Here is a 12,500-nt window from a genome sequence, read left to right on the forward strand (position 1 = left end):
GGAGCACAGTTTTTGAGATGCACCGAGCTCTCTGCTAGTGCTGGCTCGTAACTACAGTCCACCACCAGCATAGCCTGACAAGACTGGACACTCTTGATGCTCCTTGTGGCAATTCCAAACGCTGGGAATTAGCTCAAATGGAGAGGGCTTGCTTAGCATGCGAGAGGTAGTGGGATCGATGGCCCGCATTCTCCAAAAACATTTTATTTTGATCCAAAAGCTCCAGTTCACACTTCATGCAGCCTTGTCTTACGACAACTACTGTCATGTAACAATGACAAGCAACTTTCATGTAACACTGATGTCAAAAATGTCATATGAAAAGCAAGACATTGCTTACTTTCAGAGGAGCAGCGTAGCACACCCATTGAGACCACAAACAAAGCTGTGGATAGTTTCCCTTGAAGCCAGAGCACAAAAGAAAGAACAACAAACAAATTCCGAAAGCCGGATCGCACCAGGGACCTTTAGATCTTCAGTCTAACGCTCTGCAAACTGTGCTATTTTTCCGTTTTTGCACCACACTCTAACAACTGAGCTACCGGCCGCTGGCTACAGATCACAATTGTTGAGATGCACCAGCCTCTGCAAGTTCTGGAGCCAAACTAACAACTCCACCACCAGCATAGCCTGACAAGACTGTACACTCTTGGTTGCTCCTTGTGGCTCTTCCAAACTGCTGGGGAATTACTCAAATGTTAGAGTGCTTGCTTAGCATGCTATAGGTAGTGGGATCGATGCCCTCATTCCCCAAAAATCCTTTTTTTTATGGATCCAAGAAAGTTCCAGTTCACACTTCATGCAGCCTTGTCTTATGGCAACCTACTGTCATGTAACCATGACAAGCAACTTTCATGTAACACTGATGTCAAAATGTCAGATGAAAAAGCAAGACATTACTTACTTTCAGAGGAGCAGCGTAGCACACACAATTGAGGCCCACAAACAAAGCTGTGGATAGTTTCCTTGAAGCCAAAGCAAAGCATGAAGTACGAACAACTAATGCCGAAACCTAGGATCGGAACACGGACCTTTAGATCTTCAGTCTAACACTCTCCCAACTTAATCATTTCGGGAAGCCACTAAAATAAACTTAGTGGCACCCTTGAAAATGCACATATGCATGTGACTTTCAATTTTGACACTCAGAATGTACCTTATGGCCAGTACAGGTATCAAACACATCACCTTGGAGTTATTAGCACCACTTTCTAACCAACTGATCTAACCAGGCACTGGCTGTTGGAGCACAGTTTTTGAGATGCACCGAGCCTCTGCTAGTGCTGGCTCGTAAACTAACAAGTCCACCAACAGCATAGCCTGACAAGACTGGACACTCTTGATTGCTCCTTGTGGCAATTCCAAACAGCTGGGGAATTAGCTCAAATGGTAGAGGGCTTGCTTAGCATGCGAGAGGTAGTGGGATCGATGCCCGCATTCTCCAAAAACATTTTATTTTGTGGATCCAAGAAAGCTCCAGTTCACACTTCATGCAGCCTTGTCTTACGACAACCTACTGTCATGTAACAATGACAAGCAACTTCATGTAACACTGATGTCAAAATGTCAGATGAAAAAGCAAGACATTGCTTACTTTCAGAGGAGCAGCGTAGCACACACCATTGAGGACCACAAACAAAGCTGTGGATAGTTTCCTTGAAGCCAGAGCACAAAAGAAAGAACACATACAAATTCCGAAAGCCGGGATCGCACCAGGGACCTTTAGATCTTCAGTCTAACGCTCTGCAAACTGTGCTATTTTGCCGTTATTTGCACCACACTCTAACCAACTGAGCTAACCGGCCGCTGGCTACAGAGCACAATTGTTGAGATGCACCGAGCCTCTGCAAGTTCTGGAGCGCAAACTAACAACTCCACCAACAGCATAGCCTGACAAGACTGGACACTCTTGGTTGCTCCTTGTGGCAATTCCAAACTGCTGGGAATTAGCTCAAATGTTAGAGTGCTTGCTTAGCATGCTATAGGTAGTGGGATCGATGCCCTCATTCCCCAAAAATCCTTTTTTTTATGGATCCAAGAAGTTCCAGTTCACACTTCATGCAGCCTTGTCTTATGGCAACCTACTGTCATGTAACCATGACAAGCAACTTTCATGTAACACTGATGTCAAAATGTCAGATGAAAAAGCAAGACATTACTTACTTTCAGAGGAGCAGCGTAGCACACAAAATTGAGGCCCACAAACAATCTGTGGATAGTTTCCTTGAAGCCAAAGCAAAGCATGAAGTACGAACAACAACTAATGCCGAAACCTAGGATCGGAACACGGACCTTTAGATCTTCAGTCTAACACTCTCCCAACTTAATCATTTCGGGAAGCCACTAAAATAAACTTAGTGGCACCCTTGAAAATGCACATATGCATGTGACTTTCAATTTTGACACTCAGAATGTACCTTATGGCCAGTACAGGTATCAAACACATCACCTTGGAGTTATTAGCACCACTTTCTAACCAACTGATCTAACCAGGCACTGGCTGTTGGAGCACAGTTTTTGAGATGCACCGAGCCTCTGCTAGTGCTGGCTCGTAACTAACAAGTCCACCAACAGCATAGCCTGACAAGACTGGACACTCTTGATTGCTCCTTGTGGCAATTCCAAACAGCTGGGGAATTAGCTCAAATGGTAGAGTGCTTGCTTAGCATGCGAGAGGTAGTGGATCGATGCCCGCATTCTCCAAAAACATTTTATTTTGTGGATCCAAGAAGCTCCAGTTCACACTTCATGCAGCCTTGTCTTACGACAACCTACTGTCATGTAACAATGACAAGCAACTTTCATGTAACACTGATGTCAAAATGTCAGATGAAAAAGCAAGACATTGCTTACTTTCAGAGGAGCAGCGTAGCACACACCATTGAGGACCACAAACAAAGCTGTGGATAGTTTCCTTGAAGCCAGAGCACAAAAGAAAGAACAAATACAAATTCCGAAAGCCGGGATCGCACCAGGGACCTTTAGATCTTCAGTCTAACGCTCTGCAAACTGTGCTATTTTGCCGTTATTTGCACCACACTCTAACCAACTGAGCTAACCGGCCGCTGGCTACAGAGCACAATTGTTGAGATGCACCAAGCCTCTGCAAGTTCTGGAGCGCAAACTAACAACTCCACCAACAGCATAGCCTGACAAGACTGGACACTCTTGGTTGCTCCTTGTGGCAATTCCAAACTGCTGGGGAATTAGCTCAAATGTTAGAGTGCTTGCTTAGCATGCTATAGGTAGTGGGATCGATGCCCTCATTCCCCAAAAATCCTTTTTTTTATGGATCCAAGAAAGTTCCAGTTCACACTTCATGCAGCCTTGTCTTATGGCAACCTACTGTCATGTAACCATGACAAGCAACTTTCATGTAACACTGATGTCAAAATGTCAGATGAAAAAGCAAGACATTACTTACTTTCAGAGGAGCAGCGTAGCACACACAATTGAGGCCCACAAACAAAGCTGTGGATAGTTTCCTTGAAGCCAAAGCAAAGCATGAAGTACGAACAACAACTGATGCCGAAACCTAGGATCGGAACACGGACCTTTAGATCTTCAGTCTAACACTCTCCCAACTTAATCATTTCGGGAAGCCACTAAAATAAACTTAGTGGCACCCTTGAAAATGCACATATGCATGTGACTTTCAATTTTGACACTCAGAATGTACCTTATGGCCAGTACAGGTATCAAACACATCACCTTGGAGTTATTAGCACCACTTTCTAACCAACTGATCTAACCAGGCACTGGCTGTTGGAGCACAGTTTTTGAGATGCACCGAGCCTCTGCTAGTGCTGGCTCGTAACTAACAAGTCCACCAACAGCATAGCCTGACAAGACTGGACACTCTTGATTGCTCCTTGTGGCAATTCCAAACAGCTGGGGAATTAGCTCAAATGGTAGAGTGCTTGCTTAGCATGCGAGAGGTAGTGGGATCGATGCCCGCATTCTCCAAAAACATTTTATTTTGTGGATCCAAGAAAGCTCCAGTTCACACTTCATGCAGCCTTGTCTTACGACAACCTACTGTCATGTAACAATGACAAGCAACTTTCATGTAACACTGATGTCAAAATGTCAGATGAAAAAGCAAGACATTGCTTACTTTCAGAGGAGCAGCGTAGCACACACCATTGAGGACCACAGACAAAGCTGTGGATAGTTTCCTTGAAGCCAGAGCACAAAAGAAAGAACACATACAAATTCCGAAAGCCGGGATCGCACCAGGGACCTTTAGATCTTCAGTCTAACGCTCTGCAAACTGTGCTATTTTGCCGTTATTTGCACCACACTCTAACCAAGTGAGCTAACCGGCCGCTGGCTACAGAGCACAATTGTTGAGATGCACCGAGCCTCTGCAAGTTCTGGAGCGCAAACTAACAACTCCACCAACAGCATAGCCTGACAAGACTGGACACTCTTGGTTGCTCCTTGTGGCAATTCCAAACTGCTGGGGAATTAGCTCAAATGTTAGAGTGCTTGCTTAGCATGCTATAGGTAGTGGGATCGATGCCCTCATTCCCCAAAAATCCTTTTTTTTATGGATCCAAGAAAGTTCCAGTTCACACTTCATGCAGCCTTGTCTTATGGCAACCTACTGTCATGTAACCATGACAAGCAACTTTCATGTAACACTGATGTCAAAATGTCAGATGAAAAAGCAAGACATTACTTACTTTCAGAGGAGCAGCGTAGCACACACAATTGAGGCCCACAAACAAAGCTGTGGATAGTTTCCTTGAAGCCAAAGCAAAGCATGAAGTACGAACAACAACTAATGCCGAAACCTAGGATCGGAACACGGACCTTTAGATCTTCAGTCTAACACTCTCCCAACTTAATCATTTCGGGAAGCCACTAAAATAAACTTAGTGGCACCCTTGAAAATGCACATATGCATGTGACTTTCAATTTTGACACTCAGAATGTACCTTATGGCCAGTACAGGTATCAAACACATCACCTTGGAGTTATTAGCACCACTTTCTAACCAACTGATCTAACCAGGCACTGGCTGTTGGAGCACAGTTTTTGAGATGCACCGAGCCTCTGCTAGTGCTGGCTCGTAAACTAACAAGTCCACCAACAGCATAGCCTGACAAGACTGGACACTCTTGATTGCTCCTTGTGGCAATTCCAAACAGCTGGGGAATTAGCTCAAATGGTGGAGGGCTTGCTTAGCATGCGAGAGGTAGTGGGATCGATGCCCGCATTCTCCAAAAACATTTTATTTTGTGGATCCAAGAAAGCTCCAGTTCACACTTCATGCAGCCTTGTCTTACGACAACCTACTGTCATGTAACAATGACAAGCAACTTTCATGTAACACTGATGTCAAAATGTCAGATGAAAAAGCAAGACATTGCTTACTTTCAGAGGAGCAGCGTAGCACACACCATTGAGGACCACAAACAAAGCTGTGGATAGTTTCCTTGAAGCCAGAGCACAAAAGAAAGAACAAATACAAATTCCGAAAGCCGGGATCGCACCAGGGACCTTTAGATCTTCAGTCTAACGCTCTGCAAACTGTGCTATTTTGCCGTTATTTGCACCACACTCTAACCAACTGAGCTAACCGGCCGCTGGCTACAGAGCACAATTGTTGAGATGCACCAAGCCTCTGCAAGTTCTGGAGCGCAAACTAACAACTCCACCAACAGCATAGCCTGACAAGACTGGACACTCTTGGTTGCTCCTTGTGGCTATTCCAAACTGCTGGGGAATTAGCTCAAATGTTAGAGTGCTTGCTTAGCATGCTATAGGTAGTGGGATCGATGCCCTCATTCCCCAAAAATCCTTTTTTTATGGATCCAAGAAAGTTCCAGTTCACACTTCATGCAGCCTTGTCTTATGGCAACCTACTGTCATGTAACCATGACAAGCAACTTTCATGTAACACTGATGTCAAAATGTCAGATGAAAAAGCAAGACATTACTTACTTTCAGAGGAGCAGCGTAGCACACACAATTGAGGCCCACAAACAAAGCTGTGGATAGTTTCCTTGAAGCCAAAGCAAAGCATGAAGTACGAACAACAACTAATGCCGAAACCTAGGATCGGAACACGGACCTTTAGATCTTCAGTCTAACACTCTCCCAACTTAATCATTTCGGGAAGCCACTAAAATAAACTTAGTGGCACCCTTGAAAATGCACATATGCATGTGACTTTCAATTTTGACACTCAGAATGTACCTTATGGCCAGTACAGGTATCAAACACATCACCTTGGAGTTATTAGCACCACTTTCTAACCAACTGATCTAACCAGGCACTGGCTGTTGGAGCACAGTTTTTGAGATGCACCGAGCCTCTGCTAGTGCTGGCTCGTAAACTAACAAGTCCACCAACAGCATAGCCTGACAAGACTGGACACTCTTGATTGCTCCTTGTGGCAATTCCAAACAGCTGGGGAATTAGCTCAAATGGTAGAGGGCTTGCTTAGCATGCGAGAGGTAGTGGGATCGATGCCCGCATTCTCCAAAAACATTTTATTTTGTGGATCCAAGAAAGCTCCAGTTCACACTTCATGCAGCCTTGTCTTACGACAACCTACTGTCATGTAACAATGACAAGCAACTTTCATGTAACACTGATGTCAAAATGTCAGATGAAAAAGCAAGACATTGCTTACTTTCAGAGGAGCAGCGTAGCACACACCATTGAGGACCACAAACAAAGCTGTGGATAGTTTCCTTGAAGCCAGAGCACAAAAGAAAGAACAAATACAAATTCCGAAAGCCGGGATCGCACCAGGGACCTTTAGATCTTCAGTCTAACGCTCTGCAAACTGTGCTATTTTGCCGTTATTTGCACCACACTCTAACCAACTGAGCTAACCGGCCGCTGGCTACAGAGCACAATTGTTGAGATGCACCAAGCCTCTGCAAGTTCTGGAGCGCAAACTAACAACTCCACCAACAGCATAGCCTGACAAGACTGGACACTCTTGGTTGCTCCTTGTGGCAATTCCAAACTGCTGGGGAATTAGCTCAAATGTTAGAGTGCTTGCTTAGCATGCTATAGGTAGTGGGATCGATGCCCTCATTCCACAAAAACCCTTTTTTTTATGGATCCAAGAAAGTTCCAGTTCACACTTCATGCAGCCTTGTCTTATGGCAACCTACTGTCATGTAACCATGACAAGCAACTTTCATGTAACACTGATGTCAAAATGTCAGATGAAAAAGCAAGACATTACTTACTTTCAGAGGAGCAGCGTAGCACACACAATTGAGGCCCACAAACAAAGCTGTGGATAGTTTCCTTGAAGCCAAAGCAAAGCATGAAGTACGAACAACAACTAATGCCGAAACCTAGGATCGGAACACGGACCTTTAGATCTTCAGTCTAACACTCTCCCAACTTAATCATTTCGGGAAGCCACTAAAATAAACTTAGTGGCACCCTTGAAAATGCACATATGCATGTGACTTTCAATTTTGACACTCAGAATGTACCTTATGGCCAGTACAGGTATCAAACACATCACCTTGGAGTTATTAGCACCACTTTCTAACCAACTGATCTAACCAGGCACTGGCTGTTGGAGCACAGTTTTTGAGATGCACCGAGCCTCTGCTAGTGCTGGCTCGTAAACTAACAAGTCCACCAACAGCATAGCCTGACAAGACTGGACACTCTTGATTGCTCCTTGTGGCAATTCCAAACAGCTGGGGAATTAGCTCAAATGGTAGACTGCTTGCTTAGCATGCGAGAGGTAGTGGGATCGATGCCCGCATTCTCCAAAAACATTTTATTTTGTGGATCCAAGAAAGCTCCAGTTCACACTTCATGCAGCCTTGTCTTACGACAACCTACTGTCATGTAACAATGACAAGCAACTTTCATGTAACACTGATGTCAAAATGTCAGATGAAAAAGCAAGACATTACTTACTTTCAGAGGAGCAGCGTAGCACACACCATTGAGGACCACAAACAAAGCTGTGGATAGTTTCCTTGAAGCCAGAGCACAAAAGAAAGAACACATACAAATTCCGAAAGCCGGGATCTCACCAGGGACCTTTAGATCTTCAGTCTAACGCTCTGCAAACTGTGCTATTTTGCCGTTATTTGCACCACACTCTAACCAAGTGAGCTAACCGGCCGCTGGCTACAGAGCACAATTGTTGAGATGCACCAAGCCTCTGCAAGTTCTGGAGCGCAAACTAACAACTCCACCAACAGCATAGCCTGACAAGACTGGACACTCTTGGTTGCTCCTTGTGGCAATTCCAAACTGCTGGGGAATTAGCTCAAATGTTAGAGTGCTTGCTTAGCATGCTATAGGTAGTGGGATCGATGCCCTCATTCCCCAAAAATCCTTTTTTTTATGGATCCAAGAAAGTTCCAGTTCACACTTCATGCAGCCTTGTCTTATGGCAACCTACTGTCATGTAACCATGACAAGCAACTTTCATGTAACACTGATGTCAAAATGTCAGATGAAAAAGCAAGACATTACTTACTTTCAGAGGAGCAGCGTAGCACACACAATTGAGGCCCACAAACAAAGCTGTGGATAGTTTCCTTGAAGCCAAAGCAAAGCATGAAGTACGAACAACAACTAATGCCGAAACCTAGGATCGGAACACGGACCTTTAGATCTTCAGTCTAACACTCTCCCAACTTAATCATTTCGGGAAGCCACTAAAATAAACTTAGTGGCACCCTTGAAAATGCACATATGCATGTGACTTTCAATTTTGACACTCAGAATGTACCTTATGGCCAGTACAGGTATCAAACACATCACCTTGGAGTTATTAGCACCACTTTCTAACCAACTGATCTAACCAGGCACTGGCTGTTGGAGCACAGTTTTTGAGATGCACCGAGCCTCTGCTAGTGCTGGCTCGTAAACTAACAAGTCCACCAACAGCATAGCCTGACAAGACTGGACACTCTTGATTGCTCCTTGTGGCAATTCCAAACAGCTGGGGAATTAGCTCAAATGGTAGAGTGCTTGCTTAGCATGCGAGAGGTAGTGGGATCGATGCCCGCATTCTCCAAAATCATTTTATTTTGTGGATCCAAGAAAGCTCCAGTTCACACTTCATGCAGCCTTGTCTTACGACAACCTACTGTCATGTAACAATGACAAGCAACTTTCATGTAACACTGATGTCAAAATGTCAGATGAAAAAGCAAGACATTACTTACTTTCAGAGGAGCAGCGTAGCACACACCATTGAGGACCACAAACAAAGCTGTGGATAGTTTCCTTGAAGCCAGAGCACAAAAGAAAGAACACATACAAATTCCGAAAGCCGGGATCTCACCAGGGACCTTTAGATCTTCAGTCTAACGCTCTGCAAACTGTGCTATTTTGCCGTTATTTGCACCACACTCTAACCAAGTGAGCTAACCGGCCGCTGGCTACAGAGCACAATTGTTGAGATGCACCAAGCCTCTGCAAGTTCTGGAGCGCAAACTAACAACTCCACCAACAGCATAGCCTGACAAGACTGGACACTCTTGGTTGCTCCTTGTGGCAATTCCAAACTGCTGGGGAATTAGCTCAAATGTTAGAGTGCTTGCTTAGCATGCTATAGGTAGTGGGATCGATGCCCTCATTCCCCAAAAATCCTTTTTTTTATGGATCCAAGAAAGTTCCAGTTCACACTTCATGCAGCCTTGTCTTATGGCAACCTACTGTCATGTAACCATGACAAGCAACTTTCATGTAACACTGATGTCAAAATGTCAGATGAAAAAGCAAGACATTACTTACTTTCAGAGGAGCAGCGTAGCACACACAATTGAGGCCCACAAACAAAGCTGTGGATAGTTTCCTTGAAGCCAAAGCAAAGCATGAAGTACGAACAACAACTAATGCCGAAACCTAGGATCGGAACACGGACCTTTAGATCTTCAGTCTAACACTCTCCCAACTTAATCATTTCGGGAAGCCACTAAAATAAACTTAGTGGCACCCTTGAAAATGCACATATGCATGTGACTTTCAATTTTGACACTCAGAATGTACCTTATGGCCAGTACAGGTATCAAACACATCACCTTGGAGTTATTAGCACCACTTTCTAACCAACTGATCTAACCAGGCACTGGCTGTTGGAGCACAGTTTTTGAGATGCCTCTGCTAGTGCTGGCTCGTAAACTAACAAGTCCACCAACAGCATAGCCTGACAAGACTGGACACTCTTGATTGCTCCTTGTGGCAATTCCAAACAGCTGGGGAATTAGCTCAAATGGTAGAGTGCTTGCTTAGCATGCGAGAGGTAGTGGGATCGATGCCCGCATTCTCCAAAATCATTTTATTTTGTGGATCCAAGAAAGCTCCAGTTCACACTTCATGCAGCCTTGTCTTACGACAACCTACTGTCATGTAACAATGACAAGCAACTTTCATGTAACACTGATGTCAAAATGTCAGATGAAAAAGCAAGACATTACTTACTTTCAGAGGAGCAGCGTAGCACACACAATTGAGGACCACAAACAAAGCTGTGGATAGTTTCCTTGAAGCCAGAGCACAAAAGAAAGAACACATACAAATTCCGAAAGCCGGGATCGCACCAGGGACCTTTAGATCTTCAGTCTAACGCTCTGCAAACTGTGCTATTTTGCCGTTATTTGCACCACACTCTAACCAAGTGCGCTAACCGGCCGCTGGCTACAGAGCACAATTGTTGAGATGCACCGAGCCTCTGCAAGTTCTGGAGCGCAAACTAACAACTCCACCAACAGCATAGCCTGACAAGACTGGACACTCTTGGTTGCTCCTTGTGGCAATTCCAAACTGCTGGGGAATTAGCTCAAATGGTAGAGTGCTTGCTTAGCATGCTATAGGTAGTGGGATCGATGCCCTCATTCCCCAAAAGTGCATTTTTTTATGGATCCAAGAAAGTTCCAGTTCACACTTCATGCAGCCTTGTCTTACGGCAACCTACTGTCATGTAACCATGACAAGCAACTTTCATGTAACGCTGATGTCAAAATGTCAGATGAAAAAGCAAGACATTACTTACTTTCAGAGGAGCAGCGTAGCACACACCATTGAGGACCACAAAAAAAGCTGTGGATAGTTTCCTTGAAGCCAGAGCATAAAGAAAGAACAACAACTAATGCCGAAACCTAGGATCGGAACACGGACCTTTAGATCTTCAGTCTAACACTCTCCCAACTTAATCATTTCGGGAAGCCACTAAAATAAACTTAGTGGCACCCTTGACAATGCACACGCATGTGACTTTCAATTTTGACACTCAGAATGTACCTTATGGCCAGTACAGGGATCAAACACATCACCTTGGAGTTATTAGCACCACTTTCTAACCAACTGATCTAACCAGGCACTGGCTATTGGAGAACAATGACAAGCAACTTTCATGTAACACTGATGTCAAAATGTCAGATGAAAAAGCAAGACATTACTTACTTTCAGAGGAGCAGCGTATCACACACTCTAACCAACTGAGCTAACCGGCCGCTGGCTACAGAGCACAATTGTTGAAATGCACCGAGCCTCTGCAAGTTCTGGAGCGCAAACTAACAAGTCCACCAACAGCATAGCCTGAAAAGACTGGACACTTGGTTGCTCCTTGTGGAAATTCTAAACAGCTGGGTAATTTGAACAATTGGTATTGTGTTTGCTTAGCATGCTATAGGTAGTGGGATCGATTCCCTCATTCCCAAAAATACATTTTTTTTGTGGATCGAAGAAAGCTCCAGTTCACACTTCATGCAGCATGGTTAGTTTGTATGTCATCCAACAATCTGTGCTACAAATTATGGCTACATGCATATATGCAATTTCTTCCACTTTTTGAGTGACACAAAGATGCTTATCTAAATGGTGAAAATGCAACAGCTGTTAATCAGACTCACTTTGACTTTATATAGTGCACCAAGAGATTCTCCCTTACGACCATACCGGCCTGAGAATGCATGATCTCGTCTGATCACGGAAGCTAAGCAGGGTCGGGCCTGGTTAGTACTTGGATGGGAGACCGCTTGGGAATACCAGGTGCTGTAAGCTTTTTGTCACTGCCTTGTGGAATTTCAACTCTTTGTCCGTTTTTTCCCACAAGGCTGAAATATGTGTCCTCGCTTTTAAATAAGTAAGCAAGGTTAGTTTGTATTTCATCCAACAATCTGTGCTACAAATTATGGCTACAGTATATGCAATTTCTTCCACTTTTTGAGTGACACAAAGATGCTTATCTAAATGGTGAAAATGCAACAGCTGTTAATCAGACTCACTTTCACTTTACATAGTGCACCAAGAGATAGTTTCTCGCTTACGACCAGGCCCGACTGTGCTACAAATTATGGCTACAGTATATGCAATTTCTTCCACTTTTTGAGTGACACAAAGATGCTTATCTAAGTGGTGAAAATGCAACAGCTGTTAATCAGACTCACTTTCACTTTACATAGTGCACCAAGAGATAGTTTCTCGCATACGACCACACCGGCCTGAGTACGCCTGATCTCGTCTGATCTCGGAAGCTAAGCAGGGTA

General features: G+C 44.2%; 1 non-coding gene and 1 pseudogene across 1 annotated transcript in view; both read left to right on the forward strand.

The window, feature by feature from the left end:
• The first annotated feature begins 11,896 nt into the window (after positions 1 to 11,896).
• LOC116361284 (uncharacterized) lies at positions 11,897 to 12,015 on the forward strand (annotated as a pseudogene).
• A 422-nt stretch (positions 12,016 to 12,437) lies between these two features.
• LOC116361275 (5S ribosomal RNA) overlaps positions 12,438 to 12,500 on the forward strand; it is a 119-nt gene continuing 56 nt past the window's right edge. The window contains exon 1 of the ribosomal RNA XR_004207446.1: positions 12,438 to 12,500. This exon is cut by the window's right edge and continues 56 nt beyond it. This is a non-coding gene — a ribosomal RNA (5S ribosomal RNA).

This window comes from Oncorhynchus kisutch, unplaced genomic scaffold, assembly GCF_002021735.2.
Source record: "Oncorhynchus kisutch isolate 150728-3 unplaced genomic scaffold, Okis_V2 scaffold653, whole genome shotgun sequence".
In the NCBI taxonomy this organism is placed as follows: Eukaryota; Metazoa; Chordata; class Actinopteri; order Salmoniformes; family Salmonidae; genus Oncorhynchus; species Oncorhynchus kisutch.